We start from the raw sequence: 21,558 nt of genomic DNA on the forward strand, positions 1-21,558 counted from the left end.
GACCCCCCCTCCCGGGGGGTGAGGGACAGAGACAGGGAGACAGAGACCCCCCTCCCGGGGGGTGAGGGACAGAGACAGGGAGACAGAGACCCCCCTCCTGGGGGTGAGGGACAGGGACAGAGACCCCCCTCCCGGGGGGTGAGGGACAGAGACAGGGAGACAGAGACCCCCCCTCCCGGGGGGTGAGGGACAGAGACAGGGAGACAGAGACTCCCCCTCCCGGGGGGTGAGGGACAGAGACAGGGAGACAGAGACCCCCCTCCCGGGGGGTGAGGGACAGAGACAGGGAGACAGAGACCCCCCCTCCCGGGGGGTGAGGGACAGAGACAGAGACAGAGACCCCCCCTCCCGGGGGGTGAGGGACAGAGACAGGGAGACAGAGACCCCCCTCCCGGGGGACGGGTCCGAGCGGGACAATGCCAGCCCCATCACCTTATCACTTTTCCAGACCAGTTTGTGAGTGAAGCCGCTGGACGGAGAACTGATAAGGACATGTGTCTGAGCACAGCTTCCAGATCCTGCTCTGTGTGTGTGTGTCTCCCTCTGTGTGTGTGTGTGTCTCCCTCTGTGTGTGTGTGTGTCTCCCCCTGTGTGTGTGTCTCCCCCTCCCCCTGTGTGTGTCTCCCCCTGTGTGTGTGTCTCTCTCTCTCTCTCTGTGTGTCTCCCCCTGTGTGTGTGTCTCTCTCTCTCTCTGTCTGTGTCTCCCTCTGTGTGTGCCTCTCTCCCTCTGTGTGTGTGTGTCTCTCTCTCCCCCTGTGTGTGTGTCTCCCCCTGTGTGTGTGTGTCTCCCCCTGTGTGTGTGTGTCTCCCCCTGTGTGTGTCTCCCCCTGTGTGTGTGTCTCTGTGTGTGTCTCCCCCTGTGTGTGTGTGTCTCCCCGTGTGTGTCTCCCCCTGTGTGTGTGTGTCTCCCCGTGTGTGTCTCCCCCTGTGTGTGTGTGTCTCCCCCTGTGTGTGTGTGTCTCCCCCTGTGTGTGTGTGTCTGTGTGTGTGTCTCCCCCTGTGTGTGTCTCCCCCTGTGTGTGTGTGTGTCTCCCCCTGTGTGTGTGTGTGTCTCCCCCTGTGTGTGTGTGTCTCCCCCTGTGTGTGTGTGTCTCCCCCTGTGTGTGTCTCCCCCTGTGTGTGTGTGTCTCTCTCTGTGTGTGTATGAGTTCCTCTCTGAGTTCCTGTCTCTGTGTGTGTATCTGTCTGTCTTTGTGTGTGTGCGCCTGTGTGTGTCTGACTTTCTCTCTCTGTGAGTTTCTGTGTGTGTGTGTGTTTGAGGGGGGAAACAAGGTGTAAGTCTAACGCAGACAGATTAACAAGGGGTGGCGGGGATCCGGAACGGTTTGGGGTTTTAATGGGGTTTTGTGAGCTATTTTCTCAGTGTTTAAATCTGGGACAGTCTCCACTTCAGGCTCGTTGCTCCAATGGGACTGTTCCTCACGAGAAAAATCGACAGCTTCCTCTTTAATAACAAGTGCGTGAGCTTTGATTTGTAGAAAATTTCCAGCCAACATCTTACACAATCCTATCGGATTGGAGAGTTTTCGGGTGGTCTGTCGGTGGGATGTACATGTTCCTGACCTGCTGATGTTTCTCTCCCGCAGTAAAATGCTGCTATTCCAGGAATTGGGAAGAACAGGCTGTGAGCAGTGAACGCCGAATCCCAACCTCTCCTCCTGCTGTTGCTTTAAGGTATGTTTACGAATGAATTTACTTGACTGTTTCCTCTTGAGTAGCTGTTCCTTATCCAGGTGTTCAACCCAGAACGGCGCACACTGCAATCCAAGCTCATTAAAGGCTTACATTTATATAGCGCCTTCGACATCCCGGAACGTCTCTTTTGAACAGAATTGTCTAGAATTTGTAACGGAATTAGTCTGTTCGTGTTTGTCCTTCACATGAGCGGTCATCTTCGGTTCCCCTCCCAATATTCCTCTCACCCACTTGTCTTTTCAGTCACTGTTTTTTTTTAAAAGAACCTGATGTATTTATTTCAATTGCAAATCTGAAATCCACTCGTCCCTCTGTAAATGCCCCCTTTCCAAACTTAGGGTCCGAGCCACACAGCACGGAAACAGACCCCTTAGCCTACCTCGTCCATGGGGACCACGTTCCCAAATTAAACTAGTCCCAATTGCCTGGGTTTTGCCTGTGACCTTCTAAACCCTTCCTGTTCATGTAACTGTCCAAATGTCTTTTTAAATGTTTTAAGTGTACCTGTATCTATCACTTCCTCGGGTGGTTTATATCATATACAAAGTACCCTCTGTGTGAGAAAGTTGCTCCTTGGGTCCCTTTTAAATCTTTCCCCTCTCTAGTTCTGAGCTCCCTACCCTGAGGAAAGGACCTTGGCTATTCAGCCTATCCGTGCCCTTCATGATTTTATAAAACTCTGTGTAAGGTCACCCCTCAGCCTCCTGTGCTCTAGGGAAGAGAAGTCCTAGCCTATCCAGCCCCTCTTCATAACTAAACCCTTCAGACCTGGCAATATCCTGGTAAATCTTCTCTGAATCCTCTCCAGTTTAATAATATCCTTCCTATAGCAGGGCAACCAGAACTATATACATACTCCAAAGGTGGCCTCCCCAATGTCCTGTACAACTTCATTGCCCCAACTCCTACACTGAGGTCTAATCAATGAAGGCAAGTATGCTAAATGCTGCTTTCAACCTGTCTACTTGTGACACCATCATTATGGAGCTATGTACCTGCATCCCTAGGTTTCCCTGTTCAATAACCCCACCCAAGGCCCGACCATGAATTGTATAAATCATGCCCTGATTTGTCTTACTAAAATGCAGCACCTCGCGTTTATCTAAATTAAACTCCATCAGCCCCTACTCAGCCCATTGGCCCGTCTGATCAAGCTCCCGTTGTACTCTGAGATAATCGTCTTCGCTGCCCACTAGAACTCCAGTGTCATAACTATTGGAAACACGGCCCAGAATTTCCCCCTCTCCACAGGTTGAGAGAAGGATAACAATTGGGTGAGTTTGCCCCAGAAAGAAACTCGCTCCTTCCTTCCCACCTCCCTGTGGAATTCTGGCCCAGATGGTCCAGCAGTGACTTCCTTAGTTGGCAAGTGACCAGACCCTGGTTTCCACATTGTTGGGGATGGAGGCAAATGCCACACTTCACACATTTTCTTTTTAGGAAAAAGGACAATCTGCCTTACTCTTTAAACGATAATTTGATAGTTCAATGATGTTTAAACATCTTTTATAGAACAGACAAAAGGAAGATTTGATTTTAAAGTTGGAGAGAGATGTACAGCATGGTGACAGATCCTTTGGTCCAACTCATCCATGCCGATCAGATATCCTAAATTAATCCTGTCTCTTTTGCCAGCATTTGGCTGATATCCCCCTCAATCCTTCCTATTCATACATCCATCCAGATGCCTTTTAAATGGTGTAATTGTACCAGCCTTCACCACTTCCTCTGGCAGCCCATTCCATACACACACCACCCTCTGTGTAAAAGGTTGCCCCTTAGGTCCCACCTAAATTTTTCACCTCTGACCGTAAACCTACGCCCTCTAGTTCTAGACTCCTCCACCCCAGGGAAACGACCGTGTCTATTTACCCTATCCATGCTTTTATAAAGCTCTATAAGGTCATCCCTTAGCCTCTAACACTCCAGGGAAAACAGCCCCAGCCTATTCAGCCCCTCTCACTCAAACCCTCCAACCCTGGTAACATCCTTGTAAATCTTTTCCTCACCCTTTCAAGTGTGACAACATCCTTCCTGTAGGAGGGAGACCGGAATTGCATGCACTCCTCCAAAGTGGCCTAACAAATGCTCTGTAGAGCCGCAACATGATCTCCCAATTCCTGTGCTCAATGTATTGACTTTAAAAAAGCATGCATACCTGCGACTCCACTTTCAAGGAGCTATGAACCTGCACTCCAAGGTCTCTTTGTTCAGCAACACTCCCTCGGACCTTACCATTGTGTAAGTCCTTGCATTTATCTGAATTAAACTCCATCTGCCACTCCTCAGCCCATTTGCCCATCTGGTCAAGATCCTACTCTGAGGTAACCTCCTTTGCTGTCCACTACACCACCAATGTTGGTGTCATCTGCAAATTTACTAACTATACCTTCTATGTTCACATTCAAATAATTTATATACATGACAAAAAGCAGTGGACCCAGCACCGATCCTTGTGGCACACCACTGGTCAGAGGTGTCCAATCTGAGAGGCAACCCTCCACCACCCTCTGTCTTCTACCTTCTTAAAACAGCACCAAACATTCAAATCTGTCTCCCTAAATCCTATTGCAAGAAACCAGACCAGGGTGCTCTGATCCCTTTGTAATGTTCCTGTTGGATTCAAACTTCCTATTCCTCATTATTTCACCCCAGCGTCATATCCTTTGATTCCTTTATCCCCATCTGTCCATTCATGTCTATCCTGGAAATCTGAGCCATTCCCTGTGGCAGGCAGGCTCATGTTCTCTGTGGAAAGGTTATTCCCAAGTTTTCTATCAATTTTAATCAATGACCATCTCATTTTGTATGGCCCCTTGTTCGTAAATAGATTCATCTGCACCTATTTGAATGAGATTGTTTTAACACTGGGAACTGCAGTACAGCCAATGTGTGTGTGTTGCTGTGGTCAGGCCGGAGCGCTCTCTGCTTTGTCCCAGCAAGATCTGGTCTTTGTCCCAGGTTGTGGCTCCATATCCCTCACTGAATCAGCGTAATCCTTTCCATTTCCCACTGCAGCAACATCCTAAATCAGGCACCTAACATTTTCATTCCATTTTCCTGCACTTGGCCCATAGACTCGTGTGTTTGCAATGCTGAAGCACATGTCTATGTACTATTTGAATGCAGGAGGGTTTCTGCATGTACTGCCCTTGCAGAAACTGAGTTCCAGATTCAGAGTTGTGCTGGCTAGTCGGGTTAGCTATGGGAAATGCAGAGTTACAAGGAGAAGGTGGATCTTGGTGGTATGTTGTTCGGAGGGCCAGTGTAGACTCGATGGGCCAAATGGCCTACTTCCACATTGTAGGGATTCTATGAAATGCTTTACCTTGCACTTATCAAGATTGAATTTGATTTGCCATTGGTTAGCCCATCTATCTCCTCCTGCAGTCTAATACTCTTCTCACTATTTACCCACCCACCAATCTTTGGATCATCCAGACTTTGATCAACCCACCGACATTCAAATCTGAAAGATTCAGTTCCACCAGCCCATAAATACTTACCACCCATTTGTTGGTGCAGGAAGAAACCCTGAGTCGTAGGGTCTTGTGTTCAATTTTCTTCAGATTTGACCCCAATCTAGCCAGAGCTTCTAGTGCAGTGCACGAGCAAGCTGCCCTCTGGAAGAGGTGTTCGCCCAGCCCCTGACTGCTCTCCTGCTGACCATACAGGATTTTGTGGCGCACTTTAGAAAAGGAGGGAGTTCACCCTAGTATCCTGGACAGAGTTAATTCCTCAGTTAGCATTAGGAGGCACCACTGATCTTAATGTTGTTTGTGGGATCTTGCTGTGTACACAGTTGTTCTTCCAACATTACAACAATGACTACTCTTTTAGAAGCTACTTCCTTGTCTCTGAAATGCTTTGGCACTTGTTGCCTTCAAAAGGATTATAAAAATGTAAATTCTTCCTTTCTTAGCAAATAGTTTCCAAGTCACAGCCTTAAAGTAAAGGGAAGACCCTTTAGAATGGAGATAAGGAGAAACTTCAGTCAGAGGGTGGGGAATCGATGGAATTCACTGCCACGGAACGTGGTGGGGGCCAGGTCATTGAGTATCACTAAGACAGAGATAGGTTCTGGAGTATCAAGGGTTACAGGGAGAAAGCAGGAGAATGGGGATGAGGAATCTAATCAACCATGATGGAGTTGCAGGGCTGACTTGATGGGCTAATTTCTGCTCCTGTGTCTTATGGTTTTATGGTCAACAGGTCACTATAGCTGGACCCATCCTAGCACACCTGAAACTCTGTGTAGACACCACCACATTGAAACACAAGCCTGTATGTGCATACACAGACACCATCTGCGGTCAGACATGCAGTTGTGTCTCTGGATTAGAATGAACTGTATGAGCTGCACATTCTTTAATCTCAGCCAAGAGCAGGCAGAGTAATTGTAGAGTCCAATCATCAGGTACCCTGAGATCTGTTGACTTTCCATTTCCAGTTTTTTGAAATCCTTCACAATCTTGAGTTCCTGAGAAACGGTACTGACTTGTGAATGGAATGGACCACAAGATGGCGACAATGCTCCATGATCGAGCTGCTGCTACATGGAGCCAACTGTTTGATGTTAAACCAGTCAATAGTGATGGTAACTAGTGGGAGAAATTAAACTCCTCCAGGCACTGCAACTTGTTACAGTTTTGATTGTTGTTAATGGATGTCTGTATCCAACAGGGGAATTAAAAAAACACACTCTTCATCCAGAGAAGGTGGAGAAGGCTGAAGGAAGGTAGGAACAGGAGACCCTCCTCTAGCTTATCTCTCCACACCTCAGGCTCTCTGCCTGTATTCCTGATTAAGGGCTTTTGCCCGAAATGTCGATTTCACTGCTCCTTGGATGCTGCCTGAACTGCTGTGCTCTTCCAGCACCACTAATCCAGAATCTGGTTTCCAGCATCTGCAGTCATTGTTTTTACCTGGGAGACAGCTATTCAGGCCCTTGAGCCTGTTCTGCTGTTCAGTGAGACCATGGCTGATCTGCTTCCTAACTCCATGTGCCTGCCTTTGGCCAATATCCCTTAAAAACTTTGCTCAAAAATATATCTATCTCCGATTTAACATTAACAACTGATCTAGTCCCCACTGCTGTTTGTGGGAGAGAGTTCCAAATCTCTCCCACCCTTTGGGTGTCGAAGTGCTTCCTAATATCTCTCCTGAACGGTCTGGCCCTAATTCTCAGAATGTTCCCCCAAATTCTGGAATCTCCAACCAGCGGGAATAGTTTATCTTTACCCTAAATTGCAAGCAGTCATGCTGCATTGGTCACCTCTCCCCAAACCTAATCCCTGATGTCCAGGTATCATTGTGCAGTTGAAGAGGGACTGAAAGGAACACTGTCTGCTGACAACTTGAACTGAAATGGAGCTCAAATTACCTCTGCTTTAGCTGGTGCTGCTTAAAGCTTCTGTCATTAATATCGAGGCCAATAGAAACAGTTTTTATAGTTTAACTAGTCTATTTGGATTCACACCCTGGGCAGGTGGAACCTGATCATGGAACCTCTGGTCCGGAGGTCAGGACATTACCACTATCAGGCAAGCCCTTGAGTTCTATTTTATAGCAAGGGATATTCCCCAGAAATCAGGAGATTTCATTTCATGCGCTCTGTGTTCCTGGGTGCTGTACAGCCAGTCAGATAGGTTTGAAGCTTCACTGTTGTAAAGTAGGAAATGTGGGAGCAGCAAAAGCCCACAAGCAGCGTCCTGTTAATAACCACCTTAACCCTGCGCTTGAGGTTGTTTGCGGGCAAAACATCGACTGGGACACTAAAAGAACTTGCTAGCTCTTTGAACAGTGACAGAGGGGTGTCACTTCAGCCCACCCCAAAGGGCTTTGGGTTAACATCTGGTCCAAAGACACAGTGATGGTAATGCTGCACTCCCTCGGTGCTGAAGGCAGAGTGCCAGCTGCACATCTCTACAATGGATCACACTCACTACTTCCTACTGTTACCATCACTGCGTCCCAGCTGTTTAAGGTAGAGGCTTTCCTGCATCGTGTCAGTGCCAATCTCTGAAGGTCATTAGCAACGGGTACCTACGGAATCCACCAGTTTCCAATTCACGCAAGAGTCATTGAGCAGAATAAGATGTGATGTTAACCCTGCTTTCCTGGCAAAAAAGGGCAAGATCCAGATGCTTACATAAAGCAACTCCTTCTGTGTCTCTGACATTTATGCTGATGCTATTTTAACAGCAATGTCTCAGTAAAGGGGCTTATTGCAGCCAGACTGGGGTCTTATCATGTCAGGGGCCCATGAAGTAATTAGAACCCAATTTCCTTTTCACCCATACTAATGCCAGTTTCCCATAAAGACTCCCTTGTGATTTGTGGGTATCACTGGCTGGGCCATTATTTATTGCCCATTGCTAGTGGGCCTGTGTAGAGCTGCCTTCTTGAATCACTGCAGTCCATGTGCTGTCAGTTGACCCATAATGCCCCGAGGGAGGCAATTCCAGGATTCTGACCCAGCAACACTGAAGGAATGGCAATAGATTTCCAAGTCAGGGTGGTGAGTGGCTCGGAGGGGAACTAGCAGAGGGTGGTGTTCCTGTGTATCTGCTGCCCTTGTCATTCCTGATGGAAGGGGTTGTGATTGGAAGGTGTTACCTGAGGAGCATTGCTGAATTTTACCAACAGGAACAAGGTCTGGTCAAGCATTAGGCGAGAGAGTGTTTGTAATACTATAAGTTAAATTTGAGGGTCTGGGGAGCGCAAGGAAGTCAGAGTGACTGGAGGAGATTGTAACATGCCCCCTGTACCCTGCCTTTCCCACACTCTGCTGGATGTTTGACTGTGAATGGACTAACCCCTCAAGCCAGCATGATATCTGCCTCAGACTGAGCAGAACGCTGGAATTAAACTCTCTGCTGCACATCAGAGCCCTGGGGTTGGCGCGCTCTCGCTGACTCAAGTCCCACTCAGCTATGATCCAGTCTGACTCCTTACAAACAGATTAGGAGCAGACAGTGGCCATTTGGCCCCTTGAGCCCGCCTCACTGGTCAATAAGATTATTGCTGAGCCATTCCTGTTTTGAATTGCACTTTCCCACCTACTGCTAATAGCCTTTGATTCCCTGCCCAACAATGATCTCTCCTTCACTGCATTTATCAATAAAAAATCAATGACCTCAACTCTTCTGCTGTCGGAGGTGGAGCTCCAGACTTGCACAATCCTCTGAGAAAACCTCTCCTCATCTCTGTCCAAAAAGAGAAGTCACCCTGTTATAGGGAGGATGTTGTTAAATGGGAAAAGATACAAAAAGCATTTATATGAATCTTGTTGGGGCTAGAAAACTTGAGTTATAAGGAAAGGCTGGATGGGCTGGGATTTTTTCTCCTCTGGAGCATTGAAGGCTGAGGGGTGACCTTATAAAAGGTTTATAAAATCCTGAGGGACATTTTTCGGGTGAATACCAAGTCTTTTCTTTAGGGTAGTGGAGTCCAAAACTAGAGGGCAAAAGTTCAAGCTGAACAGGAAAAGATTTAAAAGGGACCTGAGGGGCAACATTTCCTCAGTATTCAGGATGTCATCTCAACATTTCCCTGTATAACTTCTATAACGTCCCCACTTTATACTCTATCCTTGGGGAGAGAAATTGCATTTCATGATCCACCTTAATTAATTGCTGTATCTCCATACTAATTAGTCCTACATTGACCTCCCTCCCTGCCTGATGCACTGCTATTTAGGACATAAATTTTGTCATTAACAAAAAAAACTATTGGAACATGCTTAAACTTAAAAAGGGTATTTACTTGTACTACATGATTTAACCAAATCCTTTTCAAAAACTCCAAATGTGCCCACAGACAGAGTTATACCCCAGACAGACAGACAAGACAGTACTGCTGGGGAAAGAATATTGAGCAAAGCTTAAACATCCAACCACAGGATGGAAAGTGACTTCTCTTAGCCCTTTTGATTTTATGATAGAGGGGACACAGCACAGATTGTTCCTTGATTTGGTGGTTGATCAGGTGTGCCTACGTCTTATATTAGCATTCATTATTTTAAACTTTCTTGGTTTTTTGTTCATTTTTACCCGCGCGCACACGCTCAGTTTGCAGACCCTGGATGGTTCCGTCTGTCTTGGTGCTTTAACTTTTGAAAACTGTAGCCAAACCAATCAAAAAGCTCTCATTAGGCAGAATTTCCTTAACTCAATAGACACTGGTAGACTCAACTGCTGTTCCTCCCTGAGTTTCAAAAAGCAATACTACTGTACATGTACAGCATTTGATGGTCAAGTTACAAAACACTCCTGGGATTTCAGTTCTATCGCTGCCCAACTTCAGGTTCAGTTTAGATTTTCCCCAAGACGGAAGACAATTCTGGTCCTAATCGCCTAGATTTCCCGGCACCTTGGAATTTTTCAGTCACTATTTAAGTTAAACTCTGCTTCCTACCGAAGTGAATGATTTCACATTTCCCACATTGTGCTTTGGCCAGTCAGGTTTTTGCCTATTTAATGGACCTATTTATGTTGCCCTATAACCTCCCTACGCTGCACTCACAATATTGTTTGTTGCCCATCTTTGTCCCCTATAAATTGAGCCACCAATGTCCTCGCTACCCTCATCATTGACACAGACCCTCACGGGATTCTACTTGTTACATTCTGCCGAGCCGACAAAACTCTTGTGCAACTGGTTTTCTGCCAACCAGCCAATCCTCTGAAGGGGTTAATGTATTACCCACTTCTCCACAAGAATCTGTTTGATTAATAAGTTTTGATGTGGAACCTTATCAAATGTTACTAGAAATCCAAGTACAGTATATCAACAAGCTCCCAGTTAGCCATTGGGCATGTTACTCCTTCAAAGAATTTAATATGATCGACCTTTTTTCACACAACTATACTCACTCTTCCCAGTTACCTTCAGGTTTTCTAAGTGCCCCCAGTTATAACCACTCCAATAATTAATTCAACACCTTCCCCCATGGTAGACATTAAGCTAACTGGTCTATCGTTTCCTGTTTTCTACCCCCCTCCGTCCTTGAAGACAGGTGCTACACTTGCTACTTTGCAACCTGATGGAAACTTTCTCGAATATAGGACATTTTGGCAAACTAAATCCAACAGATCTACTACCTCAATACCCACCCTTTTTTAAAACCGGAGTATGAATGCCAACAGATCCTGGAGATTTATCCACCTGCAGCTCCATCAGTTTGTTCAGCACCACTTCCCACATGATTGTCATTTCACCAAGTTCCTCACTCTATCCTGCCAACTGATTACAGCTATTCCTGTGAGGTTTCCCTAGCCTCTATCAGTGACAGAAGCAGTGCATTTGTTCACTTTATCTCCAGTTTCTTTTATAATCTTCTATTAACTTTCCAGTCTTCTAGAGGAGCAACACAATTTACTTAACAAAGTCTTGCAGATGCTGGAGATCTGAAATAAAAACACAATGCTGAAAAACCTGGGTCTGGCAGTGTCTGAGAGAGAGAGAAAAACCACTCCCGTTTTAAATTCAATCTGACTCCTTTTAACTTCATTTGCTCTTCCATTCAAGAAAGCAGTAGAAATACTTTGTCTTTGCATTTCTAGCTAGCTTCTTCATACTCTATTCCTCCTGATTAACCTTAGTCATTTCTTGCTGTTCTTTATCTTCCGACCTGCCACTTACTTCCTTGCATTTTCTATGTGGTCTGTCCCTTTAATAGGAATATGCTGACTCTGCGTATTCTGTAATATTCTCTCAAATATCTGTCATGTCTTAATCAATCTATCACCTTGCCTCTTATCCCTGTTCACTTCAGCTAGCTGAGCTTTAATGGCTACATAGTTGCCCTTATTTAAGTTTAAAACACTAGTCTTAGGCCCAGTATCCAGTTCAATTATCATGGTTGCTGCTGCCGAGAGATGTCTTTACTCTGAGGTTTGCCATACTTCACTGAAATACCGAATAATCTTATTTGTTCACGTGAAGAGTATGCAACAGGAATGGACTAGCTAGGTGAATGGAGTCCATGTTCTTACCAACTCCTTATTGGGTTGTGCGTTCCTGCCTCTGCTATTTTCAGTTTGTATTGGTCACCGCTGCAGGAATTCTGTTTCAGCTTTTACCATTCGCCCTGCTCCCAGCACTGAGCTGAGGAGGCGGCTCAGAGGCAGCAGTGATTTCAGTTTTAATATTTGTGTAAATATGGATAATGTGTCAACTAATCACTCTGCCTTCACTCTCTGCGCACAGCCCCTTTGTAAACCGATTACTTGTAACTCTCTGGTGAGGATTTCTGTTTTGTTGTTACAGATGGCAGCAGAAGTCCATTCCTGGGTGAAATCTCTGTTTTGATGGAGTGAGAGACTTGGTCTGTTTCTCCTTGTTGAAAATTTTCAATCTTAGCCATAATTTTTTTGAAGGTAATTTGTTTGCTCCCCCAGTTGCATAATGAACAATCTTTGTGCAATTAGTTGTTAATTAAATCTGAACCTTTAGTGAATTTCTATGTTCCTCATCTAAAATGATACCTTTGTGCAGATTGGACTAAATCGTGTAACAATGATGATCACATTACACATCTTCTCTTGGATGAATTTCATTTTCCCCATCAGATTTTAATCATTGACACTAACTGTGTGAAGTCCAGCCTCTGCAGCTTGGGTCCTAAAGGAATTTGTATGTAATCTGACCAGAATGTTACAGAGCTCAGTAATAATCTCCTTTTACTAATTTTAAAATGTTTTTCAAAAACTGCCATTGGGTTTGGGATGAAGGAGGACTTTCTGTAGCGAAAGGTAATGGTGGCTGACTGATGCCTGTGTTAATAGGAGGTGGGTATCCCTGCCAGAATTTATTGCCAAAGGGCACAGTGAGCCCAATGTGCTCCATGTGGTATGGGTACACAATGCTGTTAGGGAGGGAGTTCCAGAATATTAACCCAGCAGTGAAGGAACAACAAGTTGGGATGGTCTTAACCATAGCAGTATAGAAAGGTTACAGCACTGACTGAGGCCAGTCAGCCAAGTTAACTAGCCTAATCCCACTTCCCAACACCCTGTCTGCAGCCTTGCAGGTTGCGCTGCTGCAGGGACAGGCCTAAGTTCATTTTCAAATGAGTTGAGGGTTTCTACCTCTACCAGCAAACTGGGCAGTGGGTTCCAGACACCCAGCACCCTCCAAGAGAAATTATTCCTCCACATTCCTCCCCCCACAAATCCTGCTACCAACCCCCTTGCATCTTTCCTGCCTTATCTACCGGTCCTCCAACCTCTGGGACCAATTGCCATCTGCTCCAAAGCATGTCAATTCCTGTCTCCCCCTCCATTCTCTCCCAATGAGTCAGAGGTCGAGGCACATTGTTGGATCGTTAGTCTAGAGTTGCCTCAAGGGGACTCTGGGTGCCACTTACTGACTCTGCTGTGGGGTAAAGGTCACAGTAGGTAAGCCATGACTGGTTTGGGAATCCATTTCAGAAGCTGTTAAGAGTTTTGACCATGTTGTGGTGTGGACTTTGTGAACTGCTCACTAATCCAGAAGTTGCATGCTCATCATAGAGTCAGAGATATACAGTACAGAAACAGGCCCTTGGATCCAACCCGCCCATGTCGACCAGATATCCAGCCCAATCTAGTCCCACCTGCCAGCACCTGGGGACCATATCCCTCCAAACCCTTCCTATTCATATCCCCATCCAAATGCCTCTTAATTGTTGCAATTGTACCAGCCTCCACCACTTCCTCTGGCAGCTCATTCCATACACATACCACCCACCAAGTGAAAAAGTTGCCCCTTTTATATCTTTACCCTGGCAGCATTCTTGTAAATCTTTTCTGAACCCTTTCAAGTTTCACAACATCTTTCCGATAGGAAGGAGACCAGAATTGCACTCAATGTTCCAAAAGTGGCCTAACCGATGTCCTGTACATCCACAACATGACCTCCCAACTCCTGTACTCAATACTCTGACCAATAAAGGAAAGCATACCAAACGCCTTCTTCACTATCCTATCTACCTGTGACTCCACTTTCAAGGAGCTATGAACCTGTACCCCAAGGTCTCTTTGTTCAGCAACACTCCCTCGGACCTTACCATTAAGTGTATAAATCCTGCTAAAGATTTGCTTTCCCAAAATGCAGCACCTTGTATTGAATTAAACTCCATTTGCCACTTCAGCCCATTGGCCCATCTGGTCCAGATCCTGTTGTAATTGGAGGTAACCTTCTTCGCTGTCCACTACACCTCCAATTTTAGTGTCATCTGCAAACTTACTAACTGTACCTCTTATGCTCGCATCCAAATCATTTATAGAAATGGCAAAAGGTAGAGGGCCCAGCACCGATCCTTGTGGCACTCCACTGGTCACAGGCCTCCAGTCTGAAAAACAACCCTCCACCACCACCCTCTGTCTTCTACCTTTGAGCCAGTTCTGTATCCAAATGGCTAGTTCTCCCTGTATTCCATGAGATCTAACCTTGCTAATCAGTCTCCCATGGGGAACCTTGTCGAATGCCTTACTGAAGTCCATATAGATCACATCTTCCACTCTGTCCTCATCAATCCTTTTTGTTACTTCTTCAAAAAACTCAATCAAGTTTGTGAGACATGATTTCCCATGCACAAAGCCATGTTGACTGTCCCTAATCAGTCCTTGCCTTTCCAAGTACCTGTACATCCTGTCCCTCAGGATTCCCTCCAATAACGTGCCCACCACCGAGGTCAGGCTCACTGGTCTATAGTTCCCTGGCTTGTCTTTACCACCCTTCTTAAACAGTGGCACCACGTTTGCCAACCTCCATCTTTGGCACCTCACCTGTGACTATCGATAATACAAATGTCTCAGCAAGGGGCCTAGCAATCACTTCTCTAGCTTCCCACAGAGTTCTAGGGTACACCTAATCAGGTCCTGGGGATTTATCCACCTTTATGTTTGAAGATATCCCGCACTTCCTCCTCTGTAATATGGACATTTTGCAAGGTGTCACCATCTATTTCCCTACATTCTATATCTTCCACGTCTTTTTCCATAGTAAACAGTGATGTAAAATACTCATTTAGTATCTTCCCCATTTTCTGCAGCTCCACACAAAGGCCACCTTGCTGATCTTTGAGGAGCCCTATTCTCTCCCTAGTTACCCTTTGTCATTAATGTATTTGTAAAATCCCTTTGGATTCTCCTTAACTCTGTTCGCCAACTCTATTTCATGTCCCCTTTTTGCCCACTTGATTTCCCTCTTAAGTATATACTTTCTCTGGAATCTCATTATTTTATTTCTTCTGAGAATTCTATCTCTCCTGCCTATACTTTACGTAGGCTTCCTTCTTTTTCTTAACCGAACCCTCAATTTCTTTAGTCATCCCGCATTCCCTATACCTACCAGCCTTTCCTTTCACTCTGAAGGAATATACTCTCTCTGGATTCTGGTTCTCACATTCTGGAGGGCTTCCCATTTTCCAGCCATCCTGCGAACATCTGCCCCCAATCAGCTTTTGAAAGTCCTTGCCTAATACCGTCAAAATTGGCCTTGCTCCAATTTAGAACTTCAACTTTTAGATCCAGTCTATCCTTTTCCATCACTATTTTAAAACAAATAGAATTATGGTCGCTGGCCCCAATGACCCCTCAGTCACCTGTCCTGCCTTATTTCCCAAAAGTAGGTCAAGTTTTGCACCTTCTAGTAGGTACATCCACATACTGAGTCAGAAAGTTTTCTTGTACACACTTAATTCCTCTCCATCTAAACCCTTAATACTATGGCAATCCCAGTCTATGTTTGGCAAGTTAAAATTCCCTACCATAACCACCCTATTATTCTTACAGATAGCTGAGATCTCCTTACAAGTTTGTTTCTCAATTTCCCTCTGACTATTAGGGGGTCTATAATACAATCCCAATGAGGTGATCATTCCTTTCTTATTTCCCAGTTCCACCCAAATAACTTCCCTGGATGTATTTCCGGGAATATCCTCCCTTAGCACAGCTATAATGCTATCCCTTATCAATGATGCCACTCCCCCTCCTCTCTTGCCTCCCTTTCTATCCTTCCTGTAGCATTGTATCCTGGAACATTAAGCTGCCAGTCCTGCCCATCCCTGATCCATGTTTCTGTAATTGCTATAATATCCCAGTCCCATGTTCCTAACCATGCCCTGAGTTCATCTGCCTTCCCTGGTAGGCCCCTTGCATTGAAATAAATGCAGTTGAATTTATTAGTCCTACCTTGTCCCTGACTGTCTGACTCCTGTTCTCAACTGTACCCGTCTCAGATCGATCTCTTTCCTCACTATCTCCCTGGGTCCCACCCCCCACCTTACTAGTTTAAATCCTCCCAAGCAGCTCCAGCAAATCTCCCTGCCAGTATATTAGTCCCCTTCCAATTTGGGTGCAATCCATCCTTGTACAGGTCACTTCTACCCCAAAAAAATTCCAACGATCCAAAAATGTGAATCCTTCTCCCACACACCAGCTCCTCAGCCATGCATTCATCTGCTCTATCCTCCGATTCCTGCCCTCACTAGCTCGTAGCACTGGGAGTAATTCAGATATTACTACTCTCGAGGACCTCCTTTTTAAATTCCTGCGTAACTCTAATCTCCTTTCAGCATCTCAGCCTTTTCCCCCTTTATGTCATTGGCTCCAATGTGGACACTGACCTCCTGCTGGCCCCTCTCCCCTTGAGAACATTCTGCACCCTCTGAGACATCCTTGATCCTGGCACTAGGGAAGCAACACACCATTCTGCTTTTTCACTGCTGGCCCCAGAAATATCTGTCTGTCCCTCTGACTAGAGCCCCTAACACAATTGATCTCTTGAAACCCGACATACCCCTCGTTGCATTAGAGCCAGTCTCAATACCAGAAACCTGGCTGTTCGTGCTACATTCCCCTGAGAATCCATCACCCCCTACATTTTCCAAAACAGCATACTTATTTGAAATGGGGATAGCCACAGAAGATTCCTGCTCTAGCTGCCTACCTGTCTTACCTTTCCTGGAGTTAACCCATCTATATGACTGTATCTGTGACATTTCCCCCTTCTGCTATCCCCTTGCTTTTGTAAATTCCTCATTGCCTCTGTCTCTCCAACCGATCCATTCGATCTGATAGGATTCACAATCAACAGCATTTATTGCAGATATAATCCTCAGTCACATGTAAACTCTCCCTAAACTCCCACATCCAGCAAGAAGAGCATATCACTCCACTAAAGGCCATTTTTGCTGCTTTCAATCTATAGACCCACAACACCCTCAGCCATGCATTCATCTGCTCTATCCTCCTATTCCTGCCCTCACTAGCTCGTAGCACCAGGAGTAGTCTCTTTCCTCTACAAAACACTGCTCCTGGTTAAATTAATACTTTTGGCTTATATTTTAAGTTTAATCAAAGACATAGCTCAATAAAACATTGAATCAAGAAAGAACCCACTCTACTCACCACTGCAGACTTATTTTAAGGCCACGCTTAAAATTCACTTATCTTCTGTGCTGTGACCTCTTCCCAGATAGGTTCCTCCCCAAGATCAGTTGTGAACTTCACTTCTTTTTAATTTTTCCAGACACATTCTGATGTCAAGCGATACATGAATTCAACAGCAAATGCTGTAACTGCTAACTCTGTCAGTTAGCAATGTGGGTTTCTTTCTCTCTCCTGCATTGACCTCACCATATGCTTCCTTTGTCTGGTCATCTCCCTTTTTAAAAGTGCTGTTGTTTTGTTTTGACTTTTTTTCTCTCCAAAGTTCCAAAACAATGCGACAGCATGAAAAACAGTAATTGCTGCTCTTGGAATTCGAGGAAATCACCTTCAGCACGTAAAATACTTCAAAAAAAGAGCATCTGTTACAGCCAGAAATTTTCCTGTCCTCCATCTTGGATTACCCAGAATCCTTATTGATGCTAGCATTTTAAATTTTGCAGTCTTCATTAATTAACAATTTAAATTTCATCAGCTGCCAAGGTCCAATTTCAATTCTTGGATTACCCAAGCAGAGTTGAGAGTTACTGATTAAACAAGCCATTCCCATCCCAGCCCTCACTGTGGGTAACAGGACTGAACAGGATCAATAATTCCTAAAGGACTGAACCATTTGATTCAATCTGATCAGGGATGGAGGGATTATTCTGATTTATGGAGCTTGTTCCACCAGATGAACAGAGAACTGCAGATGCTGGAAATCTGAAACAAAAACAGAACATGCTGGAGAAACTCAGCATCTGTGGAGAGAAAGAGAAAGGCAGAGTTAATATTTGTAGAGTCTGGTGACTCTTCACAATGTCCTGAAGAAGGGTCACCTGGATTTGAAATATTTACTCAGCTTCTCTTTCTACAGATGCTGCCAAACCTGTGGAGTTTCTCCAGCAATTTTTCTTTGGTCAATGGTGTTAGACCAAAAGTCCCATGTTAGCTTTAAATCAAATCTGTAGCATTGCAACAAAATGTCCATCCACTTTGACACAGTTTGGCGTTTTGCTAACAGTGGTCTTTTACCAAGTGGTTACACTACAATGCTAACCCTTTGCTCCATGTTAAAGGTTTCTGTAATAGTTCCCAGCGAGCCAATTTCACTGTTTGTTCAGTGCCATTTGGTCAACATTGTGGAATTCCCTCCTAACAGCACTGTGGGTCTACCTACAGCACATGGACTACAACGGTTCAAGGTAGCAGTTAAGCCCCACGTTCAGGGCTAATTAGGGGGGGGGAAAAAACAATCTCTTTGCTTTCCTAAATGAGAGCCCCTTTATTTATAAGCACTGCTGCCTGGTTCTGGCCTCTCCAATGAGGAAGAGCCCTTTCAGTACTGACCCTGTCAGGATCCCCAGTGTACTATCAGATCACTCCTCAATCCCCTAAACACCAGTGGGGATACAAGCTCCACTTATCCGCATTTCCTTTTCATGGGATGACTTATCCTCTCATCCCATGAATCAACAGAATTAACTTTCTTTGAACTGTTTCTAGTGAAATTTTGGTTGTTTGTTTTTAAAAGAGAAAGAAACTGTAAGCAGTTCTCTGGATGTGGTCTCATTATTGAGTTATATGAATGTAGTGAAGTATCCCGACTTTTATATTCCATTATGTCTGCAATAAACAAGTGTTTAATTTGCCTTCCTAATCTCTTGTCAATATTAACATTGATATAGTGACTGGTGCCAATCCTCCTCCTGCCTGATTTCATCTCCCTTTAGCAGCTGATCCCTCCATTACTTTTCCTGGCTTCCCTTAAAAGGCATCAATACTGATTGAGAGAGAGATATATGCCGTGTTCTCACCACTGCTCATTCCCCATTGGACTGTCTTATGTTGATGACACACTCGGTTCTGGACTCCCTGCTTTGCCTTACTTTATTTACATCTTTGTTTAAAGTAAAACTATAAACACATTATCTTGTTTCTGCAAAGTACAGAGTACAACTGGATCTCTTCAGTAAATCAAAGCCAGTTTTAAGATTCCGATAACACAGTAAAACATGAAAGCTGAACTTGAGTGGTGTAGTGCTGTCATCTGAGTCTCACTCAAACCCACCACGATATCTGATCGTGTGCATAGTGCCTTCTGGCAAAGAGTTTAAATTGTTCAGCTTCCTCTTTGTAATTGAGAGAAGCAGTTGAGGGCTGACTGGTGACAGCAAGTGTCTTTCATGTCATCTTATCATCATCCTGCAGAAGCATTCAGTCCTCTCCAGGGCTTGTCAGGTCAGGTTTTCAATGATTAAACCATAATTGGCAGAGTTCCATTTTTTAAAAAAATCTAAAATGCCTCCTGTTTATTTCTCGATGACTTGGACTAAGGTTGTCCCAGCCTGGAGTTTGATGGAAATATTGCCATTCTCTACTGTGACTACATCATGAGAAACAGATTTCTGTTTTAACTTCACTCTCAGGGTGTGGGTGTTGCTGGCTGGGCCAGCACATATTGCTCACCCCTAATTTCCCAGACAACAACTAAGAGGCAATAATTTTGCAGTTGGTCTGGGGTCAAATGGAAGTCAGATCAGGTAAGGATGGCAGATTTTCATCCCCAAAAGTCATTAGACTGGTTGAAAGTCAGTGTTCTCTTCTGCATTTTTAAAAATTGAATTCAGATGTCACCATCTATTGTGGTGGGACTGTAGCCCATCTCCTCAAATCATTTGCTTGAGCCTCTGGATTGTCAACCCAGTGACATTACCAGCATGCACCGATACCTCTCCGATGAGTGTCTCTCTCCTTTTCAATTCCAAGAATTTCAAGCTAATTAATTGAAGGCAAGTAAATCTTCTAAGTTACCACAAATTACGTGAAATTTGCAGCAAACAGCTGAGCTGTTCCACACAAGTCTCTTCCCACTTCCATCTGATACTTTCTGCTTCATGTTTATTTTGATTCTCCTTCCATGCACATCTACCATTCAGCTCGCCCACTGTGATCATGATGACCACATTCTCACCACTCTGTTTGTAATCTTGCAGAGTTTCAGCAGGGTGATCTCTCCTAGAGCTCCATATTACACACGCTGATGTGGTTATATGATCATATTATTTTTAAAAATTCATGGGGCATGGGTGTCACTGGCTGGGCTACCATTTATTGCCCATTCCAAACTGGCCATGAAAAGGTGGTAAGCTGCCATCTTGAGCCATTGTTTCCCCGTCAGGATGGTGAGTGGTTGAGAGGGGAACGCAGGGGATGCTGTTCCAGTGTAGCTGCTGCCCTTGGCCTACTAGATAGTAGTTGTTCAGTCAGTGCTGTGCGAGGAATTGTTGGTGAATTTCTGCAGTGGTACACACTGCTGTGACTATGGGTGGTGGAAGAAGTGGATGTTTGTCGATGTGGTGTCAATTCAGTGGGCTACTTTGTCCTGGATGGTGTCAAGCTTCTTGTGTTGTTGGAGCTGCACTTGCAAGATAGTGTGACAGGCTTTGGGGAGTCAAGGAGTGAGTTACTTGCTGCAGCATTCCTAGCCTCTGATCTGTTCTTGTAGCCACAGTATTTATATGGTTAGTCCAGTTTCAGGGACATAGTATCAACATCCTGTGGGTTAATGTAAGGTTCAGCAATGGTAATACCATTCAGTCTTAAGGGGGTGGTTGGTGGTGGTTCAAAGTTTGCAATCGGCTGCTCTCACATTAGAGAGAGAGACACGTCTGGTGATGGTATAAGGAGCTAATTACTGCAGATGCTGGAATCTGCACTGAACCAAAATGCTGAGAAACAGCAGGACAGGCAGCATCCATGGAGAGAGAACAAGTTAAGAAGGGGAATCCTTCATGGTGACCTCAGTCAGGGTGAGAATGGAACCCATACCAAAGGCATCACTGCATCGCAAACCAGCCATCCAGCCAACTGAGCTAAATAAATGCCCAAGGGTTTTGTCTCTCAGCCAGTCCTGGTTGAGCAGTCTGGAACTTGGGCTTTTCACAGGCAGCATGCCATCGGTTATCCCATTGGGAATCCAACTCTTCTCTTTGCAATTGCACTAACTCCAAACATCAGCCGTCTTTTGGGTGAGTGCGTTTCAGGTTGTTATTACCTTGTGTGTGATAAAAAGATTTCCTCCTGTCATAACTGAAGTCCCTTTTGTTTCAAACTTTATGACACAGGAACTTTTGATTTATCCTACTTTGTATCTAAAGAGTGACTCAGGATGGAGAGAGAAATCCTGGCCCAGCTCGTGACACCCACATCCCAGAAATGAATCGAAAGAAAACCTCTCAGATGCTTCTAATATATTTGAATCGCCTCATTGGGTCACTTCTCAACCTACTACAGGCAAGAAATCCTGAGCATGTTTCTAGAAGCCTCCCTTGAAAGATAAACACTTAACCCCAACATCATCCTGATGGATATAATGGTATAAAATTCTGTGGAAGGGTCATTGGACCCGAAACATTAACTCTGATTTGTCTCCAGGATGCTGCCA

At 45.0% G+C, this 21,558-nt stretch overlaps 1 long non-coding RNA gene across 3 annotated transcripts in view; it reads left to right on the forward strand.

The window, feature by feature from the left end:
- Positions 1 to 507: 507 nt before the first annotated feature.
- Positions 508 to 21,558, forward strand: part of LOC140469089 (uncharacterized) — a 60,507-nt gene continuing 39,456 nt past the window's right edge. For 2 of the 3 annotated variants that reach the window (XR_011955952.1, XR_011955950.1), the window contains exons 1-4: positions 508 to 1,456; positions 1,587 to 1,674; positions 6,379 to 6,433; positions 11,968 to 12,077. This is a non-coding gene — a long non-coding RNA (uncharacterized lncRNA). The remainder of the gene's footprint in view (positions 1,457 to 1,586; positions 1,675 to 6,378; positions 6,434 to 11,967; positions 12,078 to 21,558) is intronic. The other variant, XR_011955951.1, reaches the window with a different exon arrangement.

The sequence above is a fragment of the Chiloscyllium punctatum genome, chromosome 48 (genome assembly GCF_047496795.1).
Source record: "Chiloscyllium punctatum isolate Juve2018m chromosome 48, sChiPun1.3, whole genome shotgun sequence".
In the NCBI taxonomy this organism is placed as follows: Eukaryota; Metazoa; Chordata; class Chondrichthyes; order Orectolobiformes; family Hemiscylliidae; genus Chiloscyllium; species Chiloscyllium punctatum.